Consider the following 13,139-nt stretch of genomic DNA (forward strand, 5'->3'; position numbering starts at 1 on the left):
TTCAACTTGACTAGTTAAGTAGAGATCTTATTAATGATGGCATACAAACATCCCACATACATATGAAAAAATGTTCAACATCATTGATCATCAGAGAAATACAAATAAAACTACAGTGAGATATAACCTCACACCAGTCAAAAATGACTATTTCCAAAAAGTCAAAGGATAACAGATACTGGCAAAGCTGTGGAGAAAAAAGAACACTTATAACTGATGGTAGGAATGTAAATTAGCCCCTGTGAAAAGCAGTTTGCAGACTTCTCAAAGGACTTACAACAGAGCTACCAACCAACGAAGCAATTTCATTACTGGATATATACTCAAAGAAAAATAAATTGTTCCACCAAAAAGTACACACATGCATATGTTTATTGCAGCACTATTCACAATAGCAAACACGTAAAATCAACTGTGGTGCCCATTGACAGTGGGTTAGATAAAGAAAATGTGGTATGTATACACCATGGAATGTTAGGCAACCATAAAAAAAGAATAGAATCATGTCCTTTGCAGCAACATGGATGCAGCTGGAGACCATTATGCTAAGCAAATTAAAGCAGGAATGAAAAAACAGATACTGCATGTTCTCACTTGTAAGTGGGAGCTAAACACTGAAAACATATGGATATAAAGATGAGAACAATAGACTGGTGACTGCTAGAGGCAGGTAGGAGAGAGAGATATGTGGGTTGAAAAACTGCTTATTGGGTACTTTGTTCATTATCTGAATGAGAGGATCCATGCTCCAAACCCCAGCATCATGCAATTTACTCATGTAACCTGCATGTGTACTCCCGAGTCTAAAATAAACGTTGCAGTTAACAAAAATAATGAAAATAGAGAATAGAAAAGGAGAGGACAGTTTTAGAGGACATAATGAATTGAAGGTAGGGTGTTTAGTTGATATGGTCTAGTAGACAGACTGAATAAATCTAACTCAACAGAGTACTAGGGTAGTGTTGTAAGATTTGGACTCCTTCACGTAGATGGGTAGGTAAATTCAGAGGTATAAGAAATTCTTTAAGGAAAGGAGCAAAAAATGATAGGTGGAGAAGGTGAAACACAAATCCAGAATGTATGAAAAAAAAAATAGGAGATTGCAATGAAGACCAGAAGTAGAAAGAGAACTAAAATGAGAATCGTGTTTTGGAAAACAGAAAAATGGAATGACCTAAAATGTTAAATGCTGCCATTATCAGGGAACATAAACATTTTAAAAGGTTTGGTAGATTTAGTAACAAAATAGTTCCATCAGTATTTTATTCTTCTGAGTTTTTCTATAATGGTTTTTTTGTGTTTTTCTTTTAAGGCTTTTTATTTTTTATTTATTTTAAGGCTATTTATTTAGATGGTCTCAACTTGACCTTATGTTTAGCATTTGTAGTTATTCATTCACACAATGTCATTTGGTCATAAGATTTAAGTTACTTCCCAAATGCTTGTGTTGCTCATATTGCCTTTCTACATATGCCTTCCTTCCTGAGCTTCTGATACTTGCATCAGCCATTAAGTAGACATTCCTACTTGGTTGTCTCAATGACACCTGAGAACCAAAATGCCCTAAATTAAGCTTTTATCCACAACCCACAAATCTATTGACAGCCTATTCATCTAAGCAAAAAATCTGACAGCAAGATAGTTTTCCTATTGCCTCTTCATTTACTTACATTTAGTAACACTGTCTCGAATTTACTCATTTGTCTTCATCGTCACATTTACTTCCTAGTCAGTTCATCTAAATCTAACTGCTTGTCTCTTTTTTCTTGTTTTGAACCCATATAATCTATTCCGTATATTGTGGTTAATGTGATCTTTCTAAAGTGAAGTGGAATCATTTTATCTTCCTCCTTAAAATCCTTCAACATCTCCTAATTGCTTTTGTGAAATTATTAATTCTTAAGATCACTACCAGCTTCTCTATAACAACATTCAGCTTATGTCTCTTGCTTCATCTACCAATGTATTTCCTCTCATCCTCTATTATCCAACCACACTGAACTTACTTCAGGTCCTCAGACATTTCAAGCTTTCACTCATCTCTAGATTTTTTTTTTAATGCCATTTCAGTTGCCCCTTTACTAGGTCAGTTTCATCAAAATAATTAGGCCTAGTTTGGGCATCTCTTCTTTTTCAAGCCTCTTTTGATTAACCAAGCCTTCTCGGGTAGAACTTAATTGTGCCAGCACAGCACCTGCTATATTAACTCATAGCATATCAGCAGCATTATAATGATCAGTGTTATTAAATAAGGTGCCATGTAAAATGTCAATTCGATAAGCAGGAAATATGTCTACTTTTCTCACATTTTATCTCCGGCATCAATTACAGCATAGTAGTCCACACGTATCATCCAGGGATATGTTCTAAGACCCTCTGTGCATGCCTGAAACCACAGATAGTACTGAACCCATTGCTGTCAGTTGGGACATGTTTCTGTTCATGGCTTCTACCCAGAAATTTAATCCCTTTTCTATCTTTGCTAAGTATGAATATGTTGGACAAATTGAGGATTAATGTCCTGTTGGGATGAAGAGAGAATCTGTGAAATTTTACCTGCTACTCAGAGCAGCACTCAATTTAAAACTTACAAGCTGTTTATTTCTGGAATTTTCCATTGAATAGTTTCAGACTGTGGTTCACCACGGGTAATAAGTCACGAAAAGTAAAGCATTGATAAGAGAGGACCCCTGTAGTTGTCACATAACACTTGGCTTTATATAAAAATATATTAAATAAATTAGGGAGTTTTTTTATTATATAAGATGAAGAATAATAGATTAAGTGAGATCATCGGTAAAATGAGAGTACAGTTGGATATATTTCTAGTATAGTTGGATATATTTTTCATGGCTAAAAAGGTGACCTTTTTCATAAGAAAGACAGCAGAGTGAGCAAATAAATGGAAATGGAGATATAATTTTTATTTTCTGAAGCAGAAACAGAATGACTTGGTTTATGGTGAATATCTATTTTCTTTCATAAAATTTACTGACGGCTGTGAATGAATAGCTTGAATGAAAATTTGACGTGAAACTATATGCAAAACTTGAGCCTTAAAGATAATATTTCTATATTAGTTTTTTAAAAACAATACTATTTCAATATAAATCAATATGATAATACTTACTACTAAAAAAATCCTATGTATAAAAGTTAATTATCCCTCCAAAGAATTATTTAGCTATCATAATGCATCCATTATACCAACAAAAAGTTTTATCAATAGTTCCTATGTATATATTTTTGAATAAAATTATTTTACGATGCTTGTATGATCTCTATGCATAACTCCCAAAAAATGTGATATTCACAGATGTTGGTTATCAGCATTTAATTCCTTTCTGAATTATCTGGAAAGTAATTCTTTATTCCTTTAGACTTTGGTATTTCTTTCTTGTTCTTAGTAAAGCCAGGAAAAGTTTATGGGATTTTATTATCTCCACATGTGTCTGAGAGTCATTCATTCTTGTCAGGTTCATCTTAATATCCATGGGGTATTCCAGTGAAATTGAAGACCTCAATGGTTTTACTCCTTCAAGGCACCTTTCTCGTACAGTCATTTTGTAGATAAGTTACCTGGTTTTGCTCAACTAAGGGTTCAATCTGATTTATTTCAAAGGCTTCCACTAATATCATAAAAGAAGATTTTTTTCTTAGTATTTTTCTGCAGTAACTTCTAAACTATGGTTTTAGGAAAATTTTTAATTCATATTAAGTGGTCAAATATTCAAAATGTGTGGCATTGAGTCTGGGTGGTTTAAAAAATGCACAACAAACACAGAACAAGAAATAATATAAAATAAAAAAAGAAAATGAAACACACATCCCTTTAAAATTGATAAAAATTTACATTTTTAAACAAATAACAAAGAATGCTATTTTCCCCACAACTCAGCATTTAGTTTGATACTATGGACATGAATCTATTAATTATAACATAAAAATCTTACTGTGTCAAATTGATATAAATTGGAAGTGAAGAATAAAATCTTATTCAAATCTTTAATTTTTTTTCTGAAATAGAATATCACAGTAGAATAGCTGGTTTCTTTAAACTGAAAATTATATAATATGTCAAATTACGTATTATCTTGACTTAAATTCTGTCTTCTTTGTGAAGATTTCCAAAAATGTGTTAGAATCATTTATATTGGTAGTCTTGGATCTCAACCAAGTGCAGAAGGTCTGTTAGTATTCATTTCTGGACTGCTAAAATTGACCATTATAGCTGAAAATTAGGAACCTCTTGTTTGTTTAATGTTAAAATCAGCAAAAAAGAGAGCATGTTTGTGAGGTTAAATAAGTGTTCATAAAACTGGACTACTTAATCCTTCAGATTTAACTTTTAGCATCAGGTCTTTTATTATTATTGGAAAATGTGTGTATTTCTGTAAGCTGTACATTCCTGGAGGCTAAACTTGTTGAATTAAGAGATCAAAATAAAATAAAGCAAATCTAAAATTAGAGGTATACAAATAAGTAAGAAGATCTGTTATGACCACCCTAATTAGATAAAAACAATTGTTTATTGTAGTCAGTGGATTTCCCTACCCCCAGAAAGTTGTGTAAAACATAGTTCCTGTAATTAGTTGCTAACTTTTTATTCTAGTTAGAAAGAAAGGAATGCTTGCTAATAAATAATAAATGATTTTGCCTAAGAATATATTTATTTTGCTGAAATAACTTATTTCATGCTTATTATATGTTAAGTAATGCTTCACTTATTCAAAACAACATTTTATGCATTACTATGTCTATTTTAGAGAAAGGAAACTAAATTTCAGCAGGGCAGCAAGTGAGTTCCCTGAAGTCACAGTGCTAATAATGGGAATGCTAAAATTCAAACCTCATTATGTCCCACTCCAGAAATTAGTTTCTTACCCAATAAACTGTACTCTATATATACAGAATAAAAGGACAGCAAGAGATATAGAATAATGCCAGATGAATTATGCAGGTAACAAATGTTAAAATATGTATTTATTCATGAAATACTAATGCAGTTTAACTCAACAAACATTCATGATGTTACAAACACTTTGCAAATATCATTGCTGTGACAGTTACAAGACAGGTATAAATAGAGATTTCATGTAATTCAATCACTTATCTACCTATTTTGGGATTAAATTATTAAAATTTCTTTTAAAATAATATATACATAATTCACTTATTAACAGTGCAAAAACAGTTTTCATATTTGTTATCAAATTACTGTTTGCTTACATAGTCATCATTTTTACATAGTTTAAATAACTTTATTGATGTATTTTATTTACTTTTATTCATTCATTTATTTCTATTTCCTCTATGCAGAATGCTGTATTAACTTTCTTCCCTTTATCTTATAGGATGATCCATTTACTTTGACTTTAAATCAATATAGAAATAGAATATTGGATTTTAAAAGCAAAGCAAGTTTCACTTGGGCTAACCTCCGGATTTCAGATGAATTGTGTGTTAAGACATCAAAGAGATGACACTCTGTTGTTATATTTAAAGTGTTAATCACAGATCTGTATAGTATTCAGTAAATATTCAACTAAGAATTGTTTTTAGCTAAATTCTTTCAATTTATTTTTTCTTAGTACTATCCATCAATGTAGAGATACACATTTCACAACTTCTTCAAAATACTGTATTTTCTTGAAGCCACACATTGAATAACAGCAGTGAATTGCTTCAGTTTAATAAATAATCAACCCCTCATAGTAACTACAATAAATGACTTTTTTACCTAGCTTGTCTCTCTATACATTTTCTGATTCATCCACATTTTAATAATAGTAGATAATGCACTAGATTATAATGTAAGCACTGTCTGGGCATGGTGGCTCAGGTCTGTAATCCTAATGCTTTGGGAAGCTGATGTGAGCTCAGGAGTTTGAGACAAGCATGGGCAACATAGGGAGACCTTGTCTCTATAAAAAAAAATGTTAAAGATTAGCCAGGCATGGTGGCGCATGCCTGTAGCCCCAGCTATTCAGGTGACTGAGGTGGAAGGATCATTTAAGCCCAGCAGGTCAAGGTAGCAATGAGCTGTGATTGCGCCACTGCACTCTTTCAACCTGTCAACAGAACAAGACCCTATATCCAAATAAATAAATAAAATAAAAATAACTTAAGCACTAACAAGAAAAGTAAAATGTTTCTGTTGCAATACTGTAATAATGTGACAAACATTATGTGGTACCCACCAAATATTACTACTAAGATATGTTACAGTTAACATTTGTTCCAATCTTAATATTATACAAACAGTGTATTAACTGAGACTAAGAAAGTTGTTTCTTTTTTAAATAAAGCATAAGTATTAAAGGCCTCTCAACTGTTTGGCGGTAGAGACATGTAGAAATCTTTTCTACGTCTCAGTTCTGTGATCTTTCTGTTATATTATTTGTTATATCAGATAATAGTAATGGTAGACAAAGCCTGTCCTCACCATAAGAGTCAGTGTCAGTGTTACGTTGTTATCTTTCAGTATTCTGTAATAGTATCTCCAGCAAGGAGATGGGTGGGAGACATACTAGATATCAGAAATGTCTTTCTGCTTTCCTCAATCTGAGACTTCATTCATGTCCATTTATGCTAGGTCAAATTCATGGGTGTTATTAAATGTTTAAAACCAGTTCCCTCTGGGCAAGTGGAAGCCATGACTTGAAGTAGTTGCTAGTTTCTGTGGTGTAGATACCTCCACTATGGCCAGTTTCAAGCTACCACATGGCGCCACTCAACATGGAAGAGAAATCACAATTGGCTTTCGTGAGTACAAGTCAACTCTAGCACATCACTAATTACTCTCTTTGATAGAGAATGCTCTCACTAAAGAATTCCTGTGTGTTCTGTATTATCATTACCTTTACATTAGCCAGTCACTTAAACATTTCATCTTTGATCATTTCAGACTCCCCATCCCTGAGGAGGATCCCAGTGGTAAATACCATGTTGGAGATTTGAGTGGCACGATGGATAGTACTCTTCTTACATATTTCGTTGGGAACTGATTATGAAAATAAGAAAGCAAGCCAATGGGGATGGAAATCACCTTTCTTTTTAATAAGAAAGTTAAAGATCACAGCTAATCCTGAGAGCCAGGTGTTCTACCATCTCTCTCTTCTAAGCCTCTCTCTTAGAACAGCCCACTAGAGGCAAGCATTTTTCAACAGGGCAGACACAAGCAGATTTATTCCCACTGGAGGAAGCAAAGAAAAAAAAAAAAACCTCAAAACACATGTGAAAAATACCTTTGATAAATTTGTATAACCACTTGAGGACCATACTATACTGTCACCCCACAAATGCAAAGATTCATTTTACTTTCATGGGGAGAGGTAAATAAGGGATGAGGCAAGAAACTAACAATGCGTAAGGAAAAACCTTCCTCATGGAAATCAAGGAATGGGGAAAAGATATTTTTTTCTCTAATGTATCTGAGATAATACAAAATATTTGACCTAACACAAAAGAATCAGATATTTTACCTAGCATCAAGATTTAGATACAATTTCAAAATGCAAGTAATCACAAGTGACTGCAAATACCACTCTTTAGGCCTTTGCTTGAAGCATGCTCTTTAACCCAGATTAAACATTCTAGATCTCTAAGCAATACATGTGGCTACATTACTTATATAAAAAGGAGTTCTTTGTGTCATGAAGCATCTGTTTTACATATTAGTAGTTAACATGATTTTCCAGGTTGTAACGCTTATAAACTCATAGATTTCAGCTTTGTTTACCATAAAAAGCCCTGAATAGACCAGATACATCCCACTAAAAGCATTTCATAGATAAGGATTCACCTTTGGACAAATACCACGGATGAGTTCGCCAGAGGGCTTTCATTTGCAGCTATGCATAGAGATTCCAACAAGTCACTTTCCACTGGCAGAGGAGAGTGGATGGTAAGCCTGTTGCTGACTATTTACTTCCTGATGTCTTATGCACTTTTTATATCCCTCACAGAACCTAGACCACTACCGACTGTATAAAGGAGCTCAATAAATAGTTATTTTTGATGGATCTATTTGTACATTATAAATGCAAAAATAAATATTTTAGTAATTGTATGCATTATCCTTTATTTTTACATGAATCTTACCTAGTAGTCACTAAAAACAATATTTATTTATTTATTTATTTATTTATTTATTTATTTATTTATTTTGAGACGGAGTCTTGCTCTGCCGCCCAGGCTGGAGTGCAGTCGCGGGATCTCGGCTCACTGCAAGCTCCGCCTCCCGGGTTCGCGCCATTCTCCTGCCTCAGCCTCCCGAGTAGCTGGGACTACAGGCGCCCGGCTAGTTTTTTTGTGTTTTTAGTAGAGGTGGGCTTTCATCGTGTTAGCGAGGATGGTCTCAGTCTTCTGACTTCGTGATCTGCCCGCCTCGGCCTCCTAAAGTGCTGGGATTACAGGCGTGAGCCACCATGCCCAGCCCCAAAAACAATTTTTAAAAAGATCACCTATAAATATTTTTTTGGACATTAAGTGATTTATTGATATACAAATCACACAGCATAAACTATTAGTAACTCCATTCTACATTGAAGTAATTAAAGTACTGAAAGGCTGCATCATCTAGAATGTGCACAACTGAAGACTGAATTCAGGTATGCCTGACTGGATATAGAGGCTTAAATTTTCTATGAAAACAACAACAACAACAACAACAAAACAGTAGTAAATATACCATCCAAAAAGGATTATGTCACTGTTACATAAAATCTCACTGATAGATTAACTTTTTCCCCAAATCTGATCAAATTCTTTTTCCTTAGTAGGATAATTAAGGGAAATTAAACATAGCCGGTTCTTTTAAAAACATCCTGTGTTAAGTGAAAATAAGTTTGGAATTAAGAATCAGAAATGGGGTGAATCACAAGAGCAAAAATACAGATGGTTTTTATTCACCGCCTATAATTTCAGTTTAGTGTGGCTAGGATTTCTGAGAACCACACCAAAAAGTCCAGACTGTGTAACCAAGGAAAGATTTAAATATACGTTCTTATTTTAAGTCAGAAGTTTGCATATTTACAGGGAAGATAAATGACCTTGATGTGATAGCAGAGATTTCCAATTGTTAGGTTGTGAGGAGATAACCAAAATGGAAAGCAGTTTAATATTAGAGGAGAAAATACTGTTTTACGCTGTCTTGTTTTGTCTCTTGTCATTTGCTAATAGAAATTTTGCCTAATCAGCTATTTGACAAGAGCTCATCTCTTGCATTTGAAAAAACAACAATTTCAATCCATGGAACTTATTGCTTCCTTAGTTTCATATTTGAGGACTTGGGAGTAGGCCTGGGTGTAGCAAGTTTGTCTTCAAATGATTACTTTCGTGCATTTTTTAACCCTTTTTTGGATCTACCTTCTACTTCTAAGCTTTCTCTAGCTGTGAATTTTGTTCTGAGTTTCCTGACATCTAGGTCAAACAGGAAAACACAGTGCTCTAATCCGATTAGAGGGAGGTTATCAGTCTGTAACATTTTCTTTCCTTACAGATAAATTTTTAAAACTCAAGACAAATTTAAAGAGATGTATACAATAATTTGTTGTTGTTCAAGCTTCTTCATGATCAAGATGAAATCTTTTTCAGATATTTGCTGGAATTTGGTACAAACTGCAGCCCCCACCTTGTTAATGGATTTTTAAAAACATTTTTTTGTGAAATTAAATGGCCAATGTAGCATTAAACCTGAAATCTTAATTTCATGTTCTAGCATAACATATAGGACTATTCTAACTGGCAAGATGAACTGTCTATGATGCCTGCCTATGCTTAACTGAGGATTTAATAGGAATAAACTGGGACGTAGTGATGTGTGGGTCCAATATCAAAGATTCTTCACATCCTCCAAACACGTAGCTGAAGCTTAAAATCATACAATATAGGAATTAATTTATATTAGTTTACAGAAAGTGGCTTTTCCATTTAAACATGTTCATACATCTGAAATAAGTCAATAGACAACCAGGTTAACATCAGAGCTTCTCCTTCTCAACTTCCTAAAATGAGACTTTAAGGTCAGCAGACATATTCATGGTTGCAGTTACCAGACAAAAATGAAGTAATTCCTTGAGAGTATATATGTTTTTCCCATATAGATCAACTGGGTATATGATGCCCCTAATCCAAGGACAATCATTCAGAAATTAAAATAAGAATATTTCATAGAAAAAAACATGCTAAAATCTAAAAATAGTAATAACCATAAATTGCTAAAAATTCTTTCTTGAATTATTACCATATAGAAGCAAAATGGTAAATAATGTTTTCAGGATCTTTCTATCTTATGAAGCTAGAGGACTTTAAATATGGGACTCTGTTAGGATAGCACAGTAGAAAATCCACCAAGGTAAATAAAAACACTGAAAGAAGAAACACAATGAATCAAAAATGATTCAGCATTGAAAATTATGTACTAGATGTCCTCAACCTGGAGTCTATATATGGGTTTGAGGAGTTAATTATCCCTCACTCCAAACTGAAGGCAAATTTTATATTTCTGTGTTAATATATCCCAAAGATATGTTGTTATTTTACCCCCAGAAGATGTACTACATAAACTAAAGGTTCTGAATGGTGTCTCTGTATAGAAACAAGATCAAAGTAGAAAGTTTATGTGCAACTTGCACACTTCCAAATAAGAAATAATTTTCAAAGAATACATATTTTACTAGTAAATGTATTAATAATTTGTATCATAATGTAAATCAGTTATTTTCTAAATGGCATTACAAAATTATTGTCCAAATGTTAGGTTCAAGATTAAAGAGATTAGCTAAGAAAATGAGACCTATCATTTGAAAAGCAACTATCATGTGCTTTTTTACCATGCAAGGTAAACATTATTTCATTTCATCTTTATAAGAACCTGAAGCAGTAAATCTCAACCTACAGATAAATATGAGCCAGTTTATTAGTTTGCTACCATCACAAAGTACCACAAACTAAGTGGATTAAACAACAGAGTTGATGGTCTCTCATTTCTGGAGACTAGAAATGTAAATTCAAGGTGTTAGCACTCTTGGTTCCTTCTGAGGGCTGTGAGGAAGGATCTCTTTTATGCCTCTCCCTTAGAAATTGCCAGCAATTTTTCTGTTGTTTGGCTTGTGGTAGCATAAACTCCAATCTTTTCATGATATTCTCCCTGTGTCTTTATCTTCATGTCCAAATTTCATCTTTTTATGAGGACACCAGTCAGTCATATTGGAATGGGGGCCCACCTTACTCCAGTATGGCCTCATTCTCACTTAAATAGTTACACTCACAATGACCCCATTTTCAAATAAGTTCACAATCCGAAGAACTGCGGTTTAGAACCTCGCCAGATGAATTAAGGGGAGACAAAGTTCAACCCATAGCACCTGGGAACAAATATTAAACCTAAGGCCAGCATTTTCTAAAATTAGAAGGAGGGAGAAAGTATAGTGTGAAGACCCTGTGATTTTTAGAAGACGTAGAAAATCTTGGGAGATGGCCGCTCGTAAGTGGGAACTAAACAGTGGGAACACATGGACACAGGGAGGGGAAAAACACACACAGGAACCTGTGGAGGAGGTGGGAGGAGGGAGAGCATTGGGACAAATAGCTGATGCTGCTTGCAGGGTTTAATGGGTGATGGGGTGGTTGCTGCTGCAAACCACCATGGCACGCTTTTACCTATGTAACCAACCTGCCCATTGTGCACAAGTATCTCAGAACATAAATAAAATAAAATAAAATAAAAAGATTGGGAGATAGCAAAGAAGATATAACCCTGAGGTATGTTAATCATTTGACATTTTGTGGACTCCCATCCAGCATTTTAGAATAAAAGCCACTATTCCTCATACGTCTGCCCTAGCGACAGTATGTGACTGTGCCTTTTTCTTTGCAAATGGACTTTGGCCTTGGATGAAACTTTGTGTTTAAATTAATTAGTTAATGAATGTAATCCATTTTCTAAGTAGTCCAGATTATTGTGACTTCTCATTTGACCTTTTAGGGTGATGGTAATTCTGCTGCCTTTAATGTCATCTGCAACTTAACTGAACCAAGTCATAACATATCTATGTCACTAATGTGGTCGGAATATATGGTAGGATCCAGAATTCAAACTTGGGGAACAATTCTTAAGACTGTTCACTTCCAGCCAGGTGTGCTGGCGCAAGCCTGTAATCCCAGCACTTTGGGAGGCTGAGGTGGGAGAATTACTTAATTCCGGGAGTTCAAGACCAGCCTGGGAAACCTAGTGAGACCCTGTCTCCTACAAAATAAACAAAACAACAACAACAACAACAACAACAACAACAAATGCTACTTTTGAAATAATGTTCAGTTGTTGATAAATGTCCTCTGGGTATGAAATCTCAGCTGTATTTTCCCTTCCATATAGTCTAGCCATCTGATGCTCAGAGGAGGGTAAGGACACTGTATATATGGTCAAACGATGTGTCATAAAATATATATTCTGCCGTCTTGTTCATAAGTTACATTAGGACACAAATTGTCTGTTTTCCTTCGGAAAGGGCTATCCTTTGATCCAGGTGGCCATGCATCAGAAGCAGCTTCTGAAAAATGTCAGTAGATGATCCAGGGAAAGAAAACTGTAATCAGTTATAAAGAGTTTCAAACATGCAATTTAATCAAGATTTATTGGAGTATGTTAAAAATGTTGTAATGCTACTGAAAGAAAAATAAGTTATGGAGCACCGAACACAGGGAGCAAATTTCGATAGCCATGTGTTATATTGCAACCACAGTATTATCCGTTTAACTGTCAAACAAGCTGACGACAGGGAAAATATGTATGTTTATTAAAAGACATATTAAAATAACTACCTTTAAGCATTAAAAAAATTGACTAACAGAAGATTATACCTAAGAAATTCATGTGTGGTGAATGACCATATCTAAGGAAGAATAATTCTAAATATCAAGGAGGATCTGTACCTTTTGTGTAGCCTCACTTTTAGAAAGATTGAGGTCAGAAATTTGGGGAGTGATAGCCGGGTGTGGTGGCTCACGCCTGTAATCCCAGCACTTTGGGAGGCCAAGGCGAGTGGATCACTTGAGGTCAGGAGTTCAAGACCAGCCTGGCCAACATGGTGAAACTCTGTCTTTACTAAAAATAAAAAATAAAAAAAATTAGCTGA

The 13,139-nt window shown here is 34.3% G+C and overlaps 1 protein-coding gene and 1 long non-coding RNA gene across 2 annotated transcripts in view; both read left to right on the forward strand.

The window, feature by feature from the left end:
- The window catches only part of LOC139355918 (uncharacterized), a 59,002-nt gene extending 51,966 nt beyond the window's left edge, over window positions 1-7,036 (forward strand). The window contains exon 2 of the long non-coding RNA XR_011607220.1: window positions 6,908-7,036. This is a non-coding gene — a long non-coding RNA (uncharacterized lncRNA). The remainder of the gene's footprint in view (window positions 1-6,907) is intronic.
- LOC105491117 (sarcoglycan zeta) overlaps window positions 1-13,139 on the forward strand; it is a 1,216,031-nt gene that overhangs the window by 639,312 nt on the left and 563,580 nt on the right. The window lies entirely within an intron of this gene.

This window comes from Macaca nemestrina, chromosome 8 (assembly GCF_043159975.1).
Source record: "Macaca nemestrina isolate mMacNem1 chromosome 8, mMacNem.hap1, whole genome shotgun sequence".
NCBI lineage: Eukaryota > Metazoa > Chordata > Mammalia > Primates > Cercopithecidae > Macaca > Macaca nemestrina.